This window comes from Thamnophis elegans, chromosome Z, assembly GCF_009769535.1.
Source record: "Thamnophis elegans isolate rThaEle1 chromosome Z, rThaEle1.pri, whole genome shotgun sequence".
NCBI lineage: Eukaryota > Metazoa > Chordata > Lepidosauria > Squamata > Colubridae > Thamnophis > Thamnophis elegans.
This window is the reverse complement of record NC_045558.1, coordinates 113433840-113449762: the sequence shown is the minus strand read 5'-3', so window position 1 is coordinate 113449762 and position 15923 is coordinate 113433840. Positions and strand designations below refer to the sequence as shown.

The window sequence follows — 15923 nt, the reverse complement described above, 5'->3', positions numbered from 1 at the left end:
TTGACAGTCTGGGTAACGGACCCCAGGGTGGCAGAGTCATACCAATGCCAAGCTGGAGACGCCTGGGAACCTCTCTCCACGACAGTGATGATTACCAGCAATTTGGCAGGGATGGTGAAGGTCACCCTGGTGGACAGCCTGAACCCCGGTAAGACCACCCCTAACCCACCGGCAAAGACCCCCAAGAGGGTGGAGATAGTCATCAAACAACCCACCCCAAGCCCACCGGTGAAGGTCCCTAAGAGGGAGGAAGTAGTTTTCAGAGATCCCCGGGCCATCCCAAAGGTTCTAACCCCCACCCATATGCAATGCACTCAATGTTTGCAGGGCCCCAAGAAGGACACCCTGAAATTCAAAATGGGAAAACCAAACTTCTGTCACCAATTTGACCTCCCTAATTGCACCTTTGGCATACAACAATTCTGCATCTACAACCAATGCAGTGGAACTGAGGGGGTGCTGTGCTATCTCTCCAAAGCCTCCAGTGTGGATGAATATGGCCTCTGCCTCACTAAGTCCAAGGTAGGGCAACGGACTATTGTAACAATGGTCTACCACACGCAGGCACCGTCGGATTGCACCCCTCAAAAACAAACATGTGTGTCTAATTGCACCATGTACAATTACTGCATCCAGCAAAACAAAGTCATTTGTTACCAGCCAAAGTCTCCGTGTGGGCTGGCCTGGCAAAACTTATAAGCCCCAAGGAAACTAAGCTTTACCACATTACCTTGGTAGTTGCCTTGAAGCAAGGGCAGCAGCCCATCACAGTAACTTTTGGTGTATGTGCTGCCATGGACAGGGTGGCATACTGGGGCTGTGGGTCTCAGGCATGGAGAAAAACATACAACAACAATCATAAGAAAAACATACCACAACAATCATAAGTACCTCTGCCCCCGATCCCGCAGATATATCCCTGGGAGCCCTTACCCAGATCCAGACCACTTCTCCCCTTGCCAGTCACAAGTCGTCAGATGTCAGAATTGGAGCACAATCATGGCTACCATCGCTATCATTGTATTTTTTTATTTTATTCTTGTTCTCATTTTGGTTTAACAAACTCTAATAAATAAAAATAAAATAAAAAGGGCAAGGATATTCCTATTCTAATATAGCCGAAAAAAGAAGCGGGCCCATAAACTATCCCATTAATAAATCACTATGAAAAACATGAACATGCTCCAAAATAAACTTTTCCTTTAATAGCCAAAGAAGCCATAAACAACCTAACAAAATACCGTGCGTGTATGTGTGTATGTGTCTGTGTTGTGTGTCTGTGTGTCTATGTCTGTGTGTGTATATACTTTGGGAAACATATGGACACATCTGGTTATATTAATTAAAATTTACATTCAGGTAAACATCATTCACATTAAACTTTATAGAACACATCCATTCTTTGATGTTGAAACAGGGCTTCCTTTTTCCATATAGAGTTCTATGTATAAATTAAGTTAAATTAAAGTCAAGGTAAATTTTATAAATTCTAGCAAGATAAATTAATGTACATAACCTCCCCCAAAAAGTTCACAATAATCTAAAAATATTAGATTTAATACAAAAAACCCAGTCACTATTCCTTCGTTACCAAATTTTCCTTCTTATTCATTTCAGGTCTCAGTAAAATGATGTAGCATTTTGGGGAAAATATGCACCCCAGTAGACCAGCACTGGAGGATAAGATAGAGAAGATCTCCACAGCTACCGTGTATTTCCCTTTGGTGCTTAGGTAGGTTGGAACAAATGTCAGCCAAACGCTGCAAAAGACCAACATGCTAAAAGCGATGAACTTGGCCTCATTAAAACTGCTGGGAAGCTTCCTGGCTTGGAAAGCAACATTAAAGCTGACAATAGCCAGGAAGCCCATGTAACCCAGGACACAGTAAAACATGATCACTGAGCCTTCATTGCATTCCATTATGATTTCTTCCTTCAGTGAGTGCAGATCTGTATCTGGGAAAGGAGGAGAGGTACTCAGCCAAACAGTGCAAATCCCAACCTGGATGAAAGAACCTGAAAGGACAATAGAATTGGACAGTCCTTTTCCTATCCATTTCCTCAGTCCAGAGCCTGGTTTGGTTGCCATAAATGCCAGAATCACAGTCATGGTTTTTGCCAATACAGATGAAAGGGCCACTGAGAAGATAATGGCAAAAGTTGTTTATTGGAGAAGACAAGTCATATTTTCAGGTCTTCCCATGAAGAGGAAGGAGCAGAGGAAGCAGAGTAGAAGGGAAAGGAAGAGGATGCAAGTGAGGCTCCAGTTGTTGGCTTTAACAATTGGAGTCTCTTGATGCATCCAAAATATACCAAACATGAGGACTGTAATCAAAGAGAAAACAATGGCCAAAGCAACAAAGAAGATTCCTAAAGGTTCATCATAAGAGAGATAGGTCAACACTTTGGGAATACATTGATTTTGGATGATGTTGGGATATTTATTTTCTGGACATTTCATGCAGGCATCCATATCTGGAAAAAAGAAGAAAATATCTTTCCAACAAACCCAACTTTCTATCAGTATAGAATATAGAGTGTAAAGTTGATGCTAGTACATGTTACTTATTTTGTGAAGAGAGGATATCAATTATTTTAAGGAAAAATCATATGTCTCATAAAGTAAATTTGAGCCTGAGTGCCTTCATTATGCACAGAGATTGTTGTTTGAAAATCAAAAGCAAATAAAAGTGTTTTCTATCCCCTCTCTTCAATTGTAAATTGAGATTGTTACTAATAGCACTCTTAAGTAGCCTTCCAGTTTGGATTGGCAATATTTACAGTTTCAGAGACCAGTTTGTAAAATAAATATAAATATAAATATTTTATATTAATAAATTAATTGTCATCAATGTCATTTTAAGATATTATTGGATCAAGAAATTGGAGAATCCTATTTTGTCTAAACTATGGCAATCTACCTGGACAATAACATTAAATGTTTGATGGATCATACTACTTTTATTAGATTTATTGTATTAGATTCATTAGAACTGCATATTTGCTAGAAAACACTAAATTCTCATATTATTACAGATATAGAGAGAAATGTTTCATTGAATTATATTTTGTTACATTGTACAAATTAACTTGTCCTTTATACTAATTTGACCATGAATTTAATATTTTCAGTTTCCATATTGCACACTACCTACCCATTAGTAAGTAATATCTTTATTACGGTCAAAGACCAGCAATATACATTTGTTTTTACACTATATTAAAAAATACTAACATTAAAATATAATTAAAAGTATTGACATTAAAAGTGGATAATAACATTATGGTCCAAAGATTGTTAAAGGTATGTCTAGATAATTGGTAAAAGATGGTATATACTGTAGCCAATTTTTTTCTTATGGACATTGCAGCAGCACAGAACTTTGCCACTGCATACGTGGTAACCGGGTTAGTGTCCTGGAGGAGAAAGCCTAGATAAAAATTGTCTATCCTCCCTGGCAATCTCTCTAATTAGAGAAGAATATATGCAGACCTACAAGCTCTGTATAGCTCGCAGTGTAATAGTAGATGTGAATTAGCTTCCACTTCTCCTTTACCACATATACAAATGCATTCGGCTATAGATGTTCTCTTATACCTGCCCTGGAGGAGTGCTGAAGGAAGAATGTTAAATCTGGCTCTGAAGAAAGCTATTCTTTGTTTTGGAGAGATTGGGTCATTATCCATTAAATGGAAAGTGAGAGCTAAACAATGGAAATTAACCTCAGCTACTTTTCTTTATGCTCAGAAACTGGTCCTTCCAACAGTGGAAGGATAAATATATGTCACAGATTATTCAGATAATTAATAACCTGGTGTTGCCTTGGTCTATGAATGAATTCCTTTAAAATCCGTTTATGCCCTGCTGATTCCACTGCCATGTGTCATCATAAAAAACTTTTCTTTAAAATTTTAATTTCATATATACATGCATGAGGAGATACATAATAGAGCAAGACAGGGGGAGACAGAGAGAAGAAATAATATTATGAAGTTTTTTCTTTTGTTTTTGCAGTGGTTCATGTAGTTCCCTTAAATAAATCAGAGCTCTGGGTTGGATTTTTACTGATCAATACGCCAAACTCCTCTTTTTGTCCTACCTATTTCATCAGAGATCTGTCCTTCTGGACAGGGAACACAATCATAGCAACAAAATTTCTCTCCTTCCTTCTTCTTTTTGCTGGAGCCTGGATAGCAGTGATTATTGTACACAGAAAGAGGAAGCACCTGAACAATAACAGGTATGATAGAATCAGAGGATAAAGTGCTTGCATTAGTAAAGCTTTCCAAAACAGTAAATCCACAACCAGGATGAAGAAGCAAAAGAAAATGAACATGAGGAAACTTGAGTTAATGAAAGGGAATTGGTATTGATTTCTTTGGATGTTCTAGCAGAAGACCTAGAATGGCAGAAAATTATATTTTCATCAGATCTGACAAGTATTTGAATTAGTTAGTTTTTTTTTCTCAAGATAAGCAAATGCAATCCAGGGCCTTTTACAGCCTGAATATTTAAAATCAGATTGTGGCACTACACATAGTCTCTGATATACAAACATCAGGGATGCAGAATTTCAGTCATAAGATACTGCAGTTCAAATTCAGGATACTGTGTGAAAAATTCAGTTTTTGCAACCATTCTTACAATGATTGCAAAGTGAATTACATCATTCTTAATTCAGTTGCATATTCATTAAAAAAATTCTGCCAAATGGGCTTTTTTGTTGCTGGTAACTAGCTACAAATTCTGCAAATCGGAGTTATGTGACTATGGGACACTGCAACGGAATCTGAGCCAGTTGCCATGTGTCAGAAATGTGATCATGTGATGACAAGGGAGGCTGCAGTCTCTGCTTTGAGGAAGGGTCATAAATCACTTTTCTTCAATCTCTTGCCAATTTGAAAGGTTATTAAATAAACAGACATGTGTCTAGTGCTATCTGTAGCTCCATTGGCAATGTTTGTGTCTCAAGCACCATTGGAAGCATTTGTGATAAACCTGACATGGGCATAACAGAAATATAGAAATTTATAGAATATTTACATATAGAATATATGTAGAGCATGTTATACCTCATCATCTTTAAAGGTTCCAAAAGACTGAAATGTCATTTTTTCCATTATTGCCATGTATTTGACAGTTGTTCCAAAGAGTGCTTTACTTCTAATGTTAGTTGACAATCTGCAGTTACTTCTCACCTGGTTAAAGCTTCTGTGCCATACAATTTGATTGTCATCAAGAGTTAATTTTCTGCCTGGTGGAGCCCAAGGTTCCAATGCTCCAACCTTCACTCGAGAAAATGAATTATTGGGGAAAGTAATCCAGTTTACAACATCAAAACCCGTAATCAGTTGCCTGTTTTCATCAAATGTAATCGTGTCTCCCATACTGTTGTTGAATGCGATGCTTTTCAAGATGGAATGGAACTAATATTTTTTTAAATGAAAGAAATTAACAGCAAGACTTTCTAATCTTAACAACTGCATAACATTATTTCAAGCTGAACTAGCCTGCTTTGAAAAATTCAAATGAGGATTGCATGTGACTTCAAGTTCTTTGGTAAGATGTCCACAACTGCTTTGCCATTGCATTCTTTCTAGGATGAAAAGAGAGTGACTGGTCTAAGCTCACCAGTTGGCTTTGTGCCTAAACATGAGTAGAAGTCACATCTCACAATTTCTAGTTTGGTATGTTAACCAAAATGGTTGTCCTCTTACAACTTCCATATTTTACTTTCAGCTCATTAAGCTCATTAACAACCATGGGGGGGGGGGGGAGTGGTTAGAATGCAGTACTGCAGGCTACTTCTGCTGACTTCCAAGGTGGGTAGAATGAGGACCCTGATTGTTGGGGGCTATACACTGACTCTGTAAACTGCTTAGAGAGCTTTAAAGCACTGTGCAGTGGTATCAAAATCTAAATGCCACAGTATTGCTATTAATTGTTGATTGTTAATCCCTTTTAACCACTGTTATGTTCATCCCATTTTTTCAAAATACTAAACATAATTGCTGTTATTTTCAAAGCAGAGATTTATGCTATATAAATTGTAACAATTGTTTTAAATAGAGAAAAAAGAAAAATTCACAGGTATGGTCACTGCCCAGATTAATCTTAAATGGGTTAATTACAAAGGCTTGTTCTGAGGGGGGAAGTAACTCGCCTAGAGCTGGGGAAAAAAACAGCTGAGAAGATCTGGCCGGAGTAAATGACTCAGCTTTCGTTGATTCACTCTCTTTCGTTCGCAGCCAAAAAGGAAAAAAGGCTACAAACTTCAAAGAGGACTCTAACTGGCTGGGTTCCCTCCCTACTTTTTCCTTGCCTGGAAAAAGAGTTATCTAAGATCTTAAATAGATATACGAGCTTCAATTTTATAAAAGACTCCTTTTGTTTAACCTTTTTTTTTAAAAAATGGCGATTTTATAACTTCCGCATTTGCTATAACGATATATCTTCAACTTCCTGGACAGATTTAAGGGATTATAAACTAATTAGCCCTGTTCCCTCGAAGATTTCTTTTTATTAATTGCCAGGGGTTTGTTGAAACTACCTTATCTCAAATTAACGTGAGTAGAGACTCTGTTTGCTTCCCTTTTTATCATGGCACCGAAATCGAAACCCAGACGCTCATCTCAGGCATTTGTTACAAAGCCGCTGTCCTTGCCTTCTACACCCTCTACTGGAGATTTGCTAACGAAAGAATTTCAGACTTTTATGACAAACTTGATGCCAAGATTGCTCAAACAAAGGAGGATATGATCGAGGTTATGAATGTTATGACAGATTATATTGCTGGAATGGAAGATAAACTGGAACTTTTGGAAGAAGCTAATTCCAACCTGACATCTAAAATTGAAATATTACAACAGGAAATCCAAATTGCGCAAAAACAACTTGTCATGATAAATTATAAGAAGACTGAGTCTGCAATAAGAGTTAGGGGATTGCGTGAAAATGAGCAGGAGAATTTGAAACAGACCTTTTTTGAGGCTTTTAGTAGCTCGGTGGGAAGTCCGGGACTTAACTTTGATTGGCAGATCCAAAAAATCTATCACCATAATTCGTACGTAGCAAAACAGCGACAACTTCCGAGGGACATAATTATATATTTCGCCACAAGAGAATCCAGAAACGCAATAATACAGGAGTTCTACAATAATAGGCTGTGAATTGATGGACAGGATTTGATTGTTTTCAAAGAAATACCATCTCAAATATTAAGAGCCAGAAGAGACTATGCTTTCTTAACTAAGGAACTCAGAAACTCCCAGATACAGTACAGATGGGAAGTGCCGTTTGGTATTACTGTTACATTTGATAACCAAAAACATTGCCTCAACTCTGTTTGGGAAGCCCGAGATTTCTATTACAATATTCTGAAGGCGGGACTTCCTGAATCACCCGGACATGGAGAAAGACAAGGAGAAGGAGAAGAGAAACAGCGGAACACATGGCTACAAGGCGAGAGGCATTGCTTTCCCCCTCCGGAAGGGCAGAAGAGTAGAGAATAAGGACTTAGTTATGCCTCTAAAACATTTGCTTAATTTTTAATTTGAATAACACTTTGTGATTCCTGTCTTGGGTAAAACGGCATAGCTGCATACTGACGAAGAGACATTGAGACTGAAAGAGACTGAAAGAAGTGGCGATGATTTTGGAATATATATTGTATGGGATTTAAACAGGACTCGATGGATAACTTTGAATTTTTACTTTAATTGTTCATGATTTATTCTTTAGGGTGAGGAGAGCGGAGATCGTGATCTTCTTGGATTGTGGTTCGGGTTGAATGGAGCTGGGAAGTGTGGGGTAGATGGGAGGGTAGTGAAGGTTTAATTAGAGTCTATTTTGAGCCAGAAAGTAAGCTGATCTTTGTATAAATTGTTATTTGAATATAATGTTTGGAAAGATATACCCATAGAGTCTGCAGGAAGGTGAAGCAAATACAAGAGGAGTACGGATGAAAATAAAATATATATATGGACATGGGTAAAGGCAGGATGGGAGGAGTTGGAAAAGGAAACCGAGAGAAGTATTTGAATGTTTAAATGGTTTAATAGAGAAGGAGGTAAAAGAGATAAATTAAAGGTTTGGATATTTAGATAAAGAGATAAGGCCCTTAGCTGGAATTCCATTTAATTAACTTACTTGGTTTCAATATAGTTTGAAACCCTGCAAGTAATAAAATAACTGAAATTAGGAATGAGGTACATTGTTTAAGATTTAAAAATGATGGGAAGCTGAGTTTAATGTAGAGAGTTTGTTGATTTTTCCCGTTTCCTTTGTGTGTGTGTGTGTGTGTGTGTGTGTGTGTTTAGTATTTCCTTTTTTTTTGTTTTTTCTTTATCTTTTATCTTTTAATTCTAAACTTATTTGATTTTAATATACTCCAGACTGTGCTTGATAAAGAGTTATGCCGGGTATGGGACCTGGGAAGTCGAAAGGGGGTTAGGGAGGGGGGTTTATGGGGGGGAGGGTGGAGGGTGGAAATACAGTCTCAATTTTCAGAACAATAAGAATGCACTTGTATACTGTTGCTCTCTTTTCTTTTTTTTCTTTTTTTCTTTTATTTTTCCTTTTTTTTTTCTTTTTTCATTTTTCTTAATTTTAGAGTAAAATATAAACTGAATAGATTAATGAATTGTAGAGATACACCAAAGTGAGGAGTAGAGGGAAAGAAGAGGGAGAAGTAAAGAGGGAGTGAGAGGGGAATGTAAGGAGGGTGAGATGGAGGAAAGGGGAGAAAGGAATGTTTGAGGGGGAAGGGAAGTAGAAGAGGGGAATGTTGGAGGGGAGAAATGAAAGTTGGAGGGGGAGAAGAAAGGGTGTATGGGGGATTGAAGTGCTATGTTGGTTTTCTATGGTGGAAGATGAGTTGTGTTCATTGATTTTCCTTTTTTTAAATGCACAGTATATAAGTGATTGTATAAAATGAAAATGAAAATGAAAATGAAATAAAACAGTTTTAAGATAAAAAAAAATTGTAACAATTGTTATGATAAATAGAATTTCCAGGAACATGAGTAAAGTTAATTTGTCTAATTAGGAAACCCACCGTTTTTTGGCTGCATATAATATGAACACACTCAAGAATAGATTCTCAAATAGTGTTCCTCAAATTCCATGACAAAGTGACCAGTCCTCATTGACACAGATGGATTACCTACATCAGTGGTTTCCAACCTCTGCGCCATTGCCCATTCCTGGCTGGTAAGTGCAGGTGCAGTTCCATTTACAGAATCAATGGACATGCACTCTTATTGGTGAAGCCCATTGCTTGGACAAATAGACCTTCATGTGTACACATGATAGTGCCTACCACTTGTTCAAGTGCAGCTGCACATCTGCCGCTCACACAGAACTATTTTTTTTTCTAGGCACCACTCCCACTCAGTAAACAAAGCCATAAAGGTTGGAGACCACTGATCTACATTTAATAGGCCCACTGGAACTTTAGAAGACACAGTTTTATCTTTACTGCATTCTGAAACTCTAAACATAATAAAAAAAAATAATCTTAACATATTGTTCTTTCCCACTTAAAGCATCTCACTACATAGATTGGCATATTTTCTATGGCTCTTAGATTCCAAAACAAATTAATATGTAATGCTACGGCTCTTAGGGAAAAGAACAATCGCCATCCCTGTATAAAGGCTGTGGGTCTAGTAAATTCTGTAGAATAGAAGAAGAATTTGTCCTAAAACAAATATAATCTTTTAAATTAGTAGCTATATTTATTCCAAATTAGGAAATAAATATCCCTACAAAACAACTATTAATATAAAAGCTTTTATTTTCAAATGGAGAAGTGTTTTTATTGAACAGAATTCATTGGTGTAACTCTGCTGTGTAACATTATTGCAGGAGGTTTATGTGTAAAGCCCAACATATGATGGTACGATTAAATAAACAATTTTTATATATTAGGAATAAAATAAAATACCTGCCATGGTTGTAAATCCTTAAATATTACTTGTTCTGTTCCTATAGAATTTCTACATCTGGATCTGGACTTGAGTAAGACATGGAAAGAATGCGCCATAACATGGACTGCATTGTAAATGTTGTAGCTGTGCCCACTCATGCTTGTTTCAAATAATATACTCGGCAGACTCTCTAACTTCTCATTCCCAGTGCACAATACCTTGTTATCTTCATTTATACTGGAAATGTGTAATGGGCAGTCAAATGCCTGCTCCCAAAAATTCTGAATGAAATTGTCTTCTTTTACCCAATATGGTCTTACCGTGTGAACAAATTCTTGGAATCCAGGGGGCTCTTTTGAGCAAACTGCAAATGATAGGGCACCATAGAGACTCTGTATGTCCCAAAGTCTCTGAACAGACAATGATTCAAAATTCCAATGGGAAGTAATAATCCACACTTTACCCAAAGGTTGCAGTGAAGTCCAAGATGCTACAAGGATGATCACTCTCAGATTTTGCATGGCTGGACTTAGAGCATAGATTAAACACACTTTGACTTTATCATCCATAAAGAGTTGATCATATCTTACCTCCATTGACATCAAGTGTATATATTCATCTATATATACTTTTGGTGGTGTTCTAAGTATGAAAGCATAACAAATGCTGTTTTGGGAAAGCAACAGTTCAATTTTCTGCAAAAACATGTCCCCATAGTCATCATCCACAGCCAAGATGCCAATCCAATTCCATCCAAAATGCTGAAGTAATTGAATAACCCCGGTGTACTGATGCATTTCATTTGGAACCATTTGGTACAAGGATGGAAATAGATTTTTCTCACCATCTACTGAAGAAAATGTTCCATAGGCAAGCTGAAAGTCAATGTACAGAAAATAGTCAGAACCATTACATAAGAATATGAAATAGAATTCATATTCATCACAACTAAGGCAAAACGTTGACACTGAACTATAGCTGGAAATTATGTAGGTAAGTTAATATATTTGCAATATTGGATCAGCTACAAGGGTGTCTATGTTTCTGAGCCCATTTTAACTGAATGTGAAAATATTTAAAACAGCACAAAATTGAAAGCAAGGTATTTATTCTCTGCAAAAGTCTTCTTTGATTACTTGAAGGGAATCAAGCAGCATGTCGGAGAAGCATATTCTGTAGTGGCCCAACCACTTTGAAATTCAATGCCAAAAAGAGTTTGCTAATCTTCTCTATTTTGGGGGGTCTACAAAGAATCATCAATTTCTAAATTACTCATCCCCATAGTGTATTTTTACAGTGTTCTCCTAGATTTTCCACTTAAAGTCTGGAAAGGTGCTTTAAGAATCGAAGAAATTAAAGAAATTGGGATTTCTAGAGAGTAATCTCAAAGATCTACCTGTGGAATCTTGTAGTTGGCGAGGACTGTGGCCATGTTGAATGTGGTCTCTGTCAAACGTCCTCCAATAGCAGCAGTAAATGTTTTCTTTGAATCACAGGTAAAGTTGGGAACAAACATCTGCTGTGTAGAAAGTAAGCTCAGGGTTGCTTTATAGGTAATCCTTGCAGGGAAACAGTTATTCACAATGTGGAAACCCAATGTGATGTTGTGTAAGAGCTCAGGGTTCCTATTAATCTCCTTGATAGCAAACACCAAAGCAAGGATGTGTTGATATGTCTTTGGCACAGAACTGCAACAAAAAAACTATCACTTTAACTAAAGTATCTCCCATCTTTATCTTGTACTTGTGTACAAGTACTTGTGTACTTGTGTATCAAAGCTACAAAACTGAATGCCATGAATTTCAAAGTCATCCATAAACCAGCCCTACAATTAACTGAGACACACACTTGAAGCTACATTTGCTGAATAGGTAGGACTCAGCAGTAATAGATGAAAGAGATGCTTAAACTCTTAGACTCTTAAATAACTATATACACTAAGACTTGCTATGCCTTGTATCACTGCAAGTGTTCAAGGAAAAACTCAATGTGACTTCAGATCGGTATCTGGATGGACTAGGAGAAAGAAATTCTTGTACCTCCTTGAGGTGACAAAATAATTTCTCCAAAGAAAAGGAAAGTTATTTTTTCATTTAATCTCCTGGCATAATTAGTCTTTGGAAAGAAAGAGTTTACAGCTCAGAGACAGGAAATGTGCTTTGAATCCCTATCTAATTATTACAGTTCTTATCTAATATGTAGCCTTATTAACAAATCTCCTTTCCCATCAGATATGGTACAATTCCTGGCATGTGTTTTGCTTATAATACAGTACATGAACACTTAGAACATCACTGATGTTCTATTTTTGGTAATATCAGACAAGCACAGAACAACTCAAAGACGTAGTTCAGATTTACAGTTGTGTGCGACTGGCCCATAGAATCACCAAGGGTGAACATGATTGAATGGATAACATCGTCATTTTATCCATTCAAGGGGCTGCCACAAAGAAAAGCAGGTTAACCTATTCTCCAAAGCACCTGAAGGCAGGACAAGAAGCAATGGATAATCATGGAGAGAACCAACCTAGAACTAAGGAGTAATTTCTTGACAGAACAATTAATCAGTGGAACAACTTGCTTCCAGAAGTTGTGGTGCTTCAATGCTGTAATTTTTTTAAAAGAGATTTGAAAACCAATTGCTAAAAGTGACGGTTGGGCTTGAAGACCTCCAAGGTCCTTTTCAACTCTGTTATTCTGTTATCACCATCATCAAAATTGTTGACAATTGCCATTCAAGGAAAAGTAGATTTTCCTATACATAAACATATGTCTATAAAATTAAATTCCATGGCATCATTTTTGACTATTCTTACATATATGGCCTCAAAGTACTGAAATGTTTTCTCCATATTCTTTTTTTTTTTTTTTTTGCTATGAGTTTTCAGTCTGTCTACATGCATGTGTGTTTGTTTTTATTTCTACCATTTTCAATTCTTTAATGATCTTTGAACAAATGTTATTTGAAGGGGGCAGTTTTGTATTTCAGAAGCTACTTTGCAATGTTCATTTCTTTTTGGGGAATGAGAAAGTGATGCAATTTTCCTCTGACTATAAACTAAACAAAATTCTGCATCTTGTATTTAATAAAGTTTCCATTTCTTTACATTCCCTTCTATGATCTCTCCACATAACATTATCTAAAGTGATCTAATCAGCAAATACAGAGAGTATGACTGTTTTCTATCTTAGTCCTATTAGAGTAATACCTGAATATTATATGAAATCAGAATAAAAAAGATTCAAATGATACTTCTCTCTACATTTTTCAACAGATGATATAGTAAAGATAAGTAGAAGGAATAGGAATAGGAATAGGAAAGTTTATTTATAGGCCGCCCTTTTCCCTGGGGGGACTCAGGGCGGCTTACAATCCATGGGGGGGGGACACAAACAGTAAAACATATAACAATACATGATTAAAAATAAAACACAACATTCATTCATTCGGGTGGGGACGGATTACAATCTAACCCCAGGCCTGACGCGATAGCCAGATCTTAAGGGCTATGCGGAAGGTCTGGAGGGTGGTGAGGGTACGGATCTCCATGGGGAGATCGTTCCACAGGGTCGGAGCTACTACCGAGAAGGCTCTCCTCCGCGTAGTCGCCAGTCGACACTGACTGGCAGATGGGATTCGGAGGAGGCCTAATCTGTGTGATCGAATTGGTCGCGAGGAGGTAATTGGCAGGAGGCGGTCTCTCAAGTACCCAGATCCACTACCATGAAGGGCTTTATGGGTGGTAAGTAGCACCTTGAAGTGCACCGGAGATCAACAGGTAGCCAGCGCAGCTCGCGGAGGATAGGTGTTATGTGGGTGAACCGAGGTGCACCCACAATCGCTCGTGCGGCCGCATTCTGGACTAGCTGAAGTCGCCGGATGCTCTTCAAGGGCAGCATGGCTATTACAAGCTTGACTTCTGACAAATTATCATAAACTATTACAAATTATGTATTAATCATAAACTGAACATCAATAAAATCATATATAACTTTGGTGCAATGTGTGAAGTTACATGATGTTTTCTCCTTAGCAGCCAATTTCTGACATTTCAAAAAGAGATAAAAATAATTAACACAAAATTCCCAAGAATATTGTGGGTATGAAAATGTCCAAAGATTTATCACTATAATACTGCTGCTTAACTCTTTTTTCCAAAATATTTTGCCATTACTAGTGCGAAGAGGAAAAAAATAGAATTCCTTACATCACTTCATTGATCAAAATCCGAGGGGGATCTTCTGTGAAGAAAGGACTGTTATGAAAGAAGAAGGCTTGAGGAACAAGTGCCCCAAAGATAACATTTCCTTGCTGAGCAAATTGATGGGCTATAGGAAGAGGGTCATCTGGAGTGCTACAATTGATAGCATATGTTTTGCATATGATACAGAACAGGAACACAAGAAGCATCATCCCAGTGTTAATTTCCATCCTGAAAAATATAGATGTCCCTGCACAGAAAAATATCCTATCTCTACCACATTAAACTACATGGCATCTTTTCCTTACATATATGGTCTCTAAGACAGTTGCCACATTATTAAAAAGAAATAAGAGAGGAAAAGGGAAAAGAAGAAGAGAAAAAATTGCAGAAACTATTATGAATGAAATAGAAACAGCTCGGAATATGAAATAAAGATTAGAAAGGTGATCCTTCAAATGATTAATCCTAACCCTAACCCTATTCAACAAAATATATTTTGAAGTTAGGTAAATGCCCTCATAATAGGTTGACTTACTGAAAATTCAGTTTCATAACGAACATATAATTTGGACCATTGGGAAAATAATCAGGTCCTCTCCAATTCTCAATATTTTGTAATCGCTCCTAAGAAAAGGGCTCAAAGTGTGTATTTAATTACTATAATTTGATTTCTTTTTACACCATGATAGTGCAATGAGTCTTTTTTAATCAAATTTCCTGACAAATACACAAGGCAAACTTCATATACAATAAATTGATACAGTGATTAAAACTGAAAAGTATACTAGGTAAATCTACTACACTGGATTCATTTTCATGCATACATTAATTACCTCAAGTTGCTTATGAAATCAAAGAAATATTTGATCTATTTATCTGAGGGATCATTATACCATTCCAATATATCAACATCAGCTAACTTTGATAGGAAAATGAACAAACATGATTCATTAAATGGGGGGGAATTACCCTTTTCATCATGTAGCACAGTATCCAGCAATACTAGTTTCAATCACTTAAGTCAGTATTCCACAACCACATATCAACCTATTCATCAGATAAAATCAAATTTTGTTGCAAATGTGGTTTTATTTATTTTTTTCAGACAATAATATTTCTTTTTTTTAATGGTGTATTAGGCCTATTGATATGCCAATTTACATATTGGTAATCCAAATCTCTCAGATTCTTTAGTTGTGGCTTCCATCTCCACATCCTGAATAGGATTTCCACCTCACATACAATCTGCAAGGATTCTCTGTATAAGTGGAGCATAGTATCCTCCCCTCAATGTGACTCTGGGATCCCATGTCAAAATGTAGATCACATCATGACCAACTATAAGCTAAGGGCATATAGTGATCCAGACATTTATATTTTATTCTATTTTAGTAGTCTAGTTGAAATGTTAATTTATATTACTAGATATATGATATTCCATATGCTAAGTAAATAAGTATTAGCTATTCCTCCCTAGCTTGCAAATGGCTGCAGACTTGATTAATTCCCCTTCTATCCCCTCATCTAAATCATGTTGAAGAATACTGGGCCTAAGAAAGAATCTTGAGGTAACCTACTGAACGCTTCCCTCTAAGACAGTGGTTTTCAACCTCTGGGTTGGGACCCCTTCGTGGGTCAAATGACTCTTTCACAGGGGTCGGCTAAGACCATCGGAAAACACATATTTTCAAAAAAATATGGAAAACATAAAATAATTTTATGGTTGGGGGTCACCACAACATGTGGGACTGTATTAAAGGGTCATGACATTAGGAAGGTTGAGACC

At 37.0% G+C, this 15923-nt stretch overlaps 1 pseudogene; it reads right to left on the bottom strand.

Annotated features, from left to right (window-relative positions):
* Positions 1 to 1576: 1576 nt before the first annotated feature.
* Positions 1577 to 14689, bottom strand: LOC116521522 (annotated as a pseudogene).
* Between the last annotated feature and the right edge of the window lie 1234 nt (positions 14690 to 15923).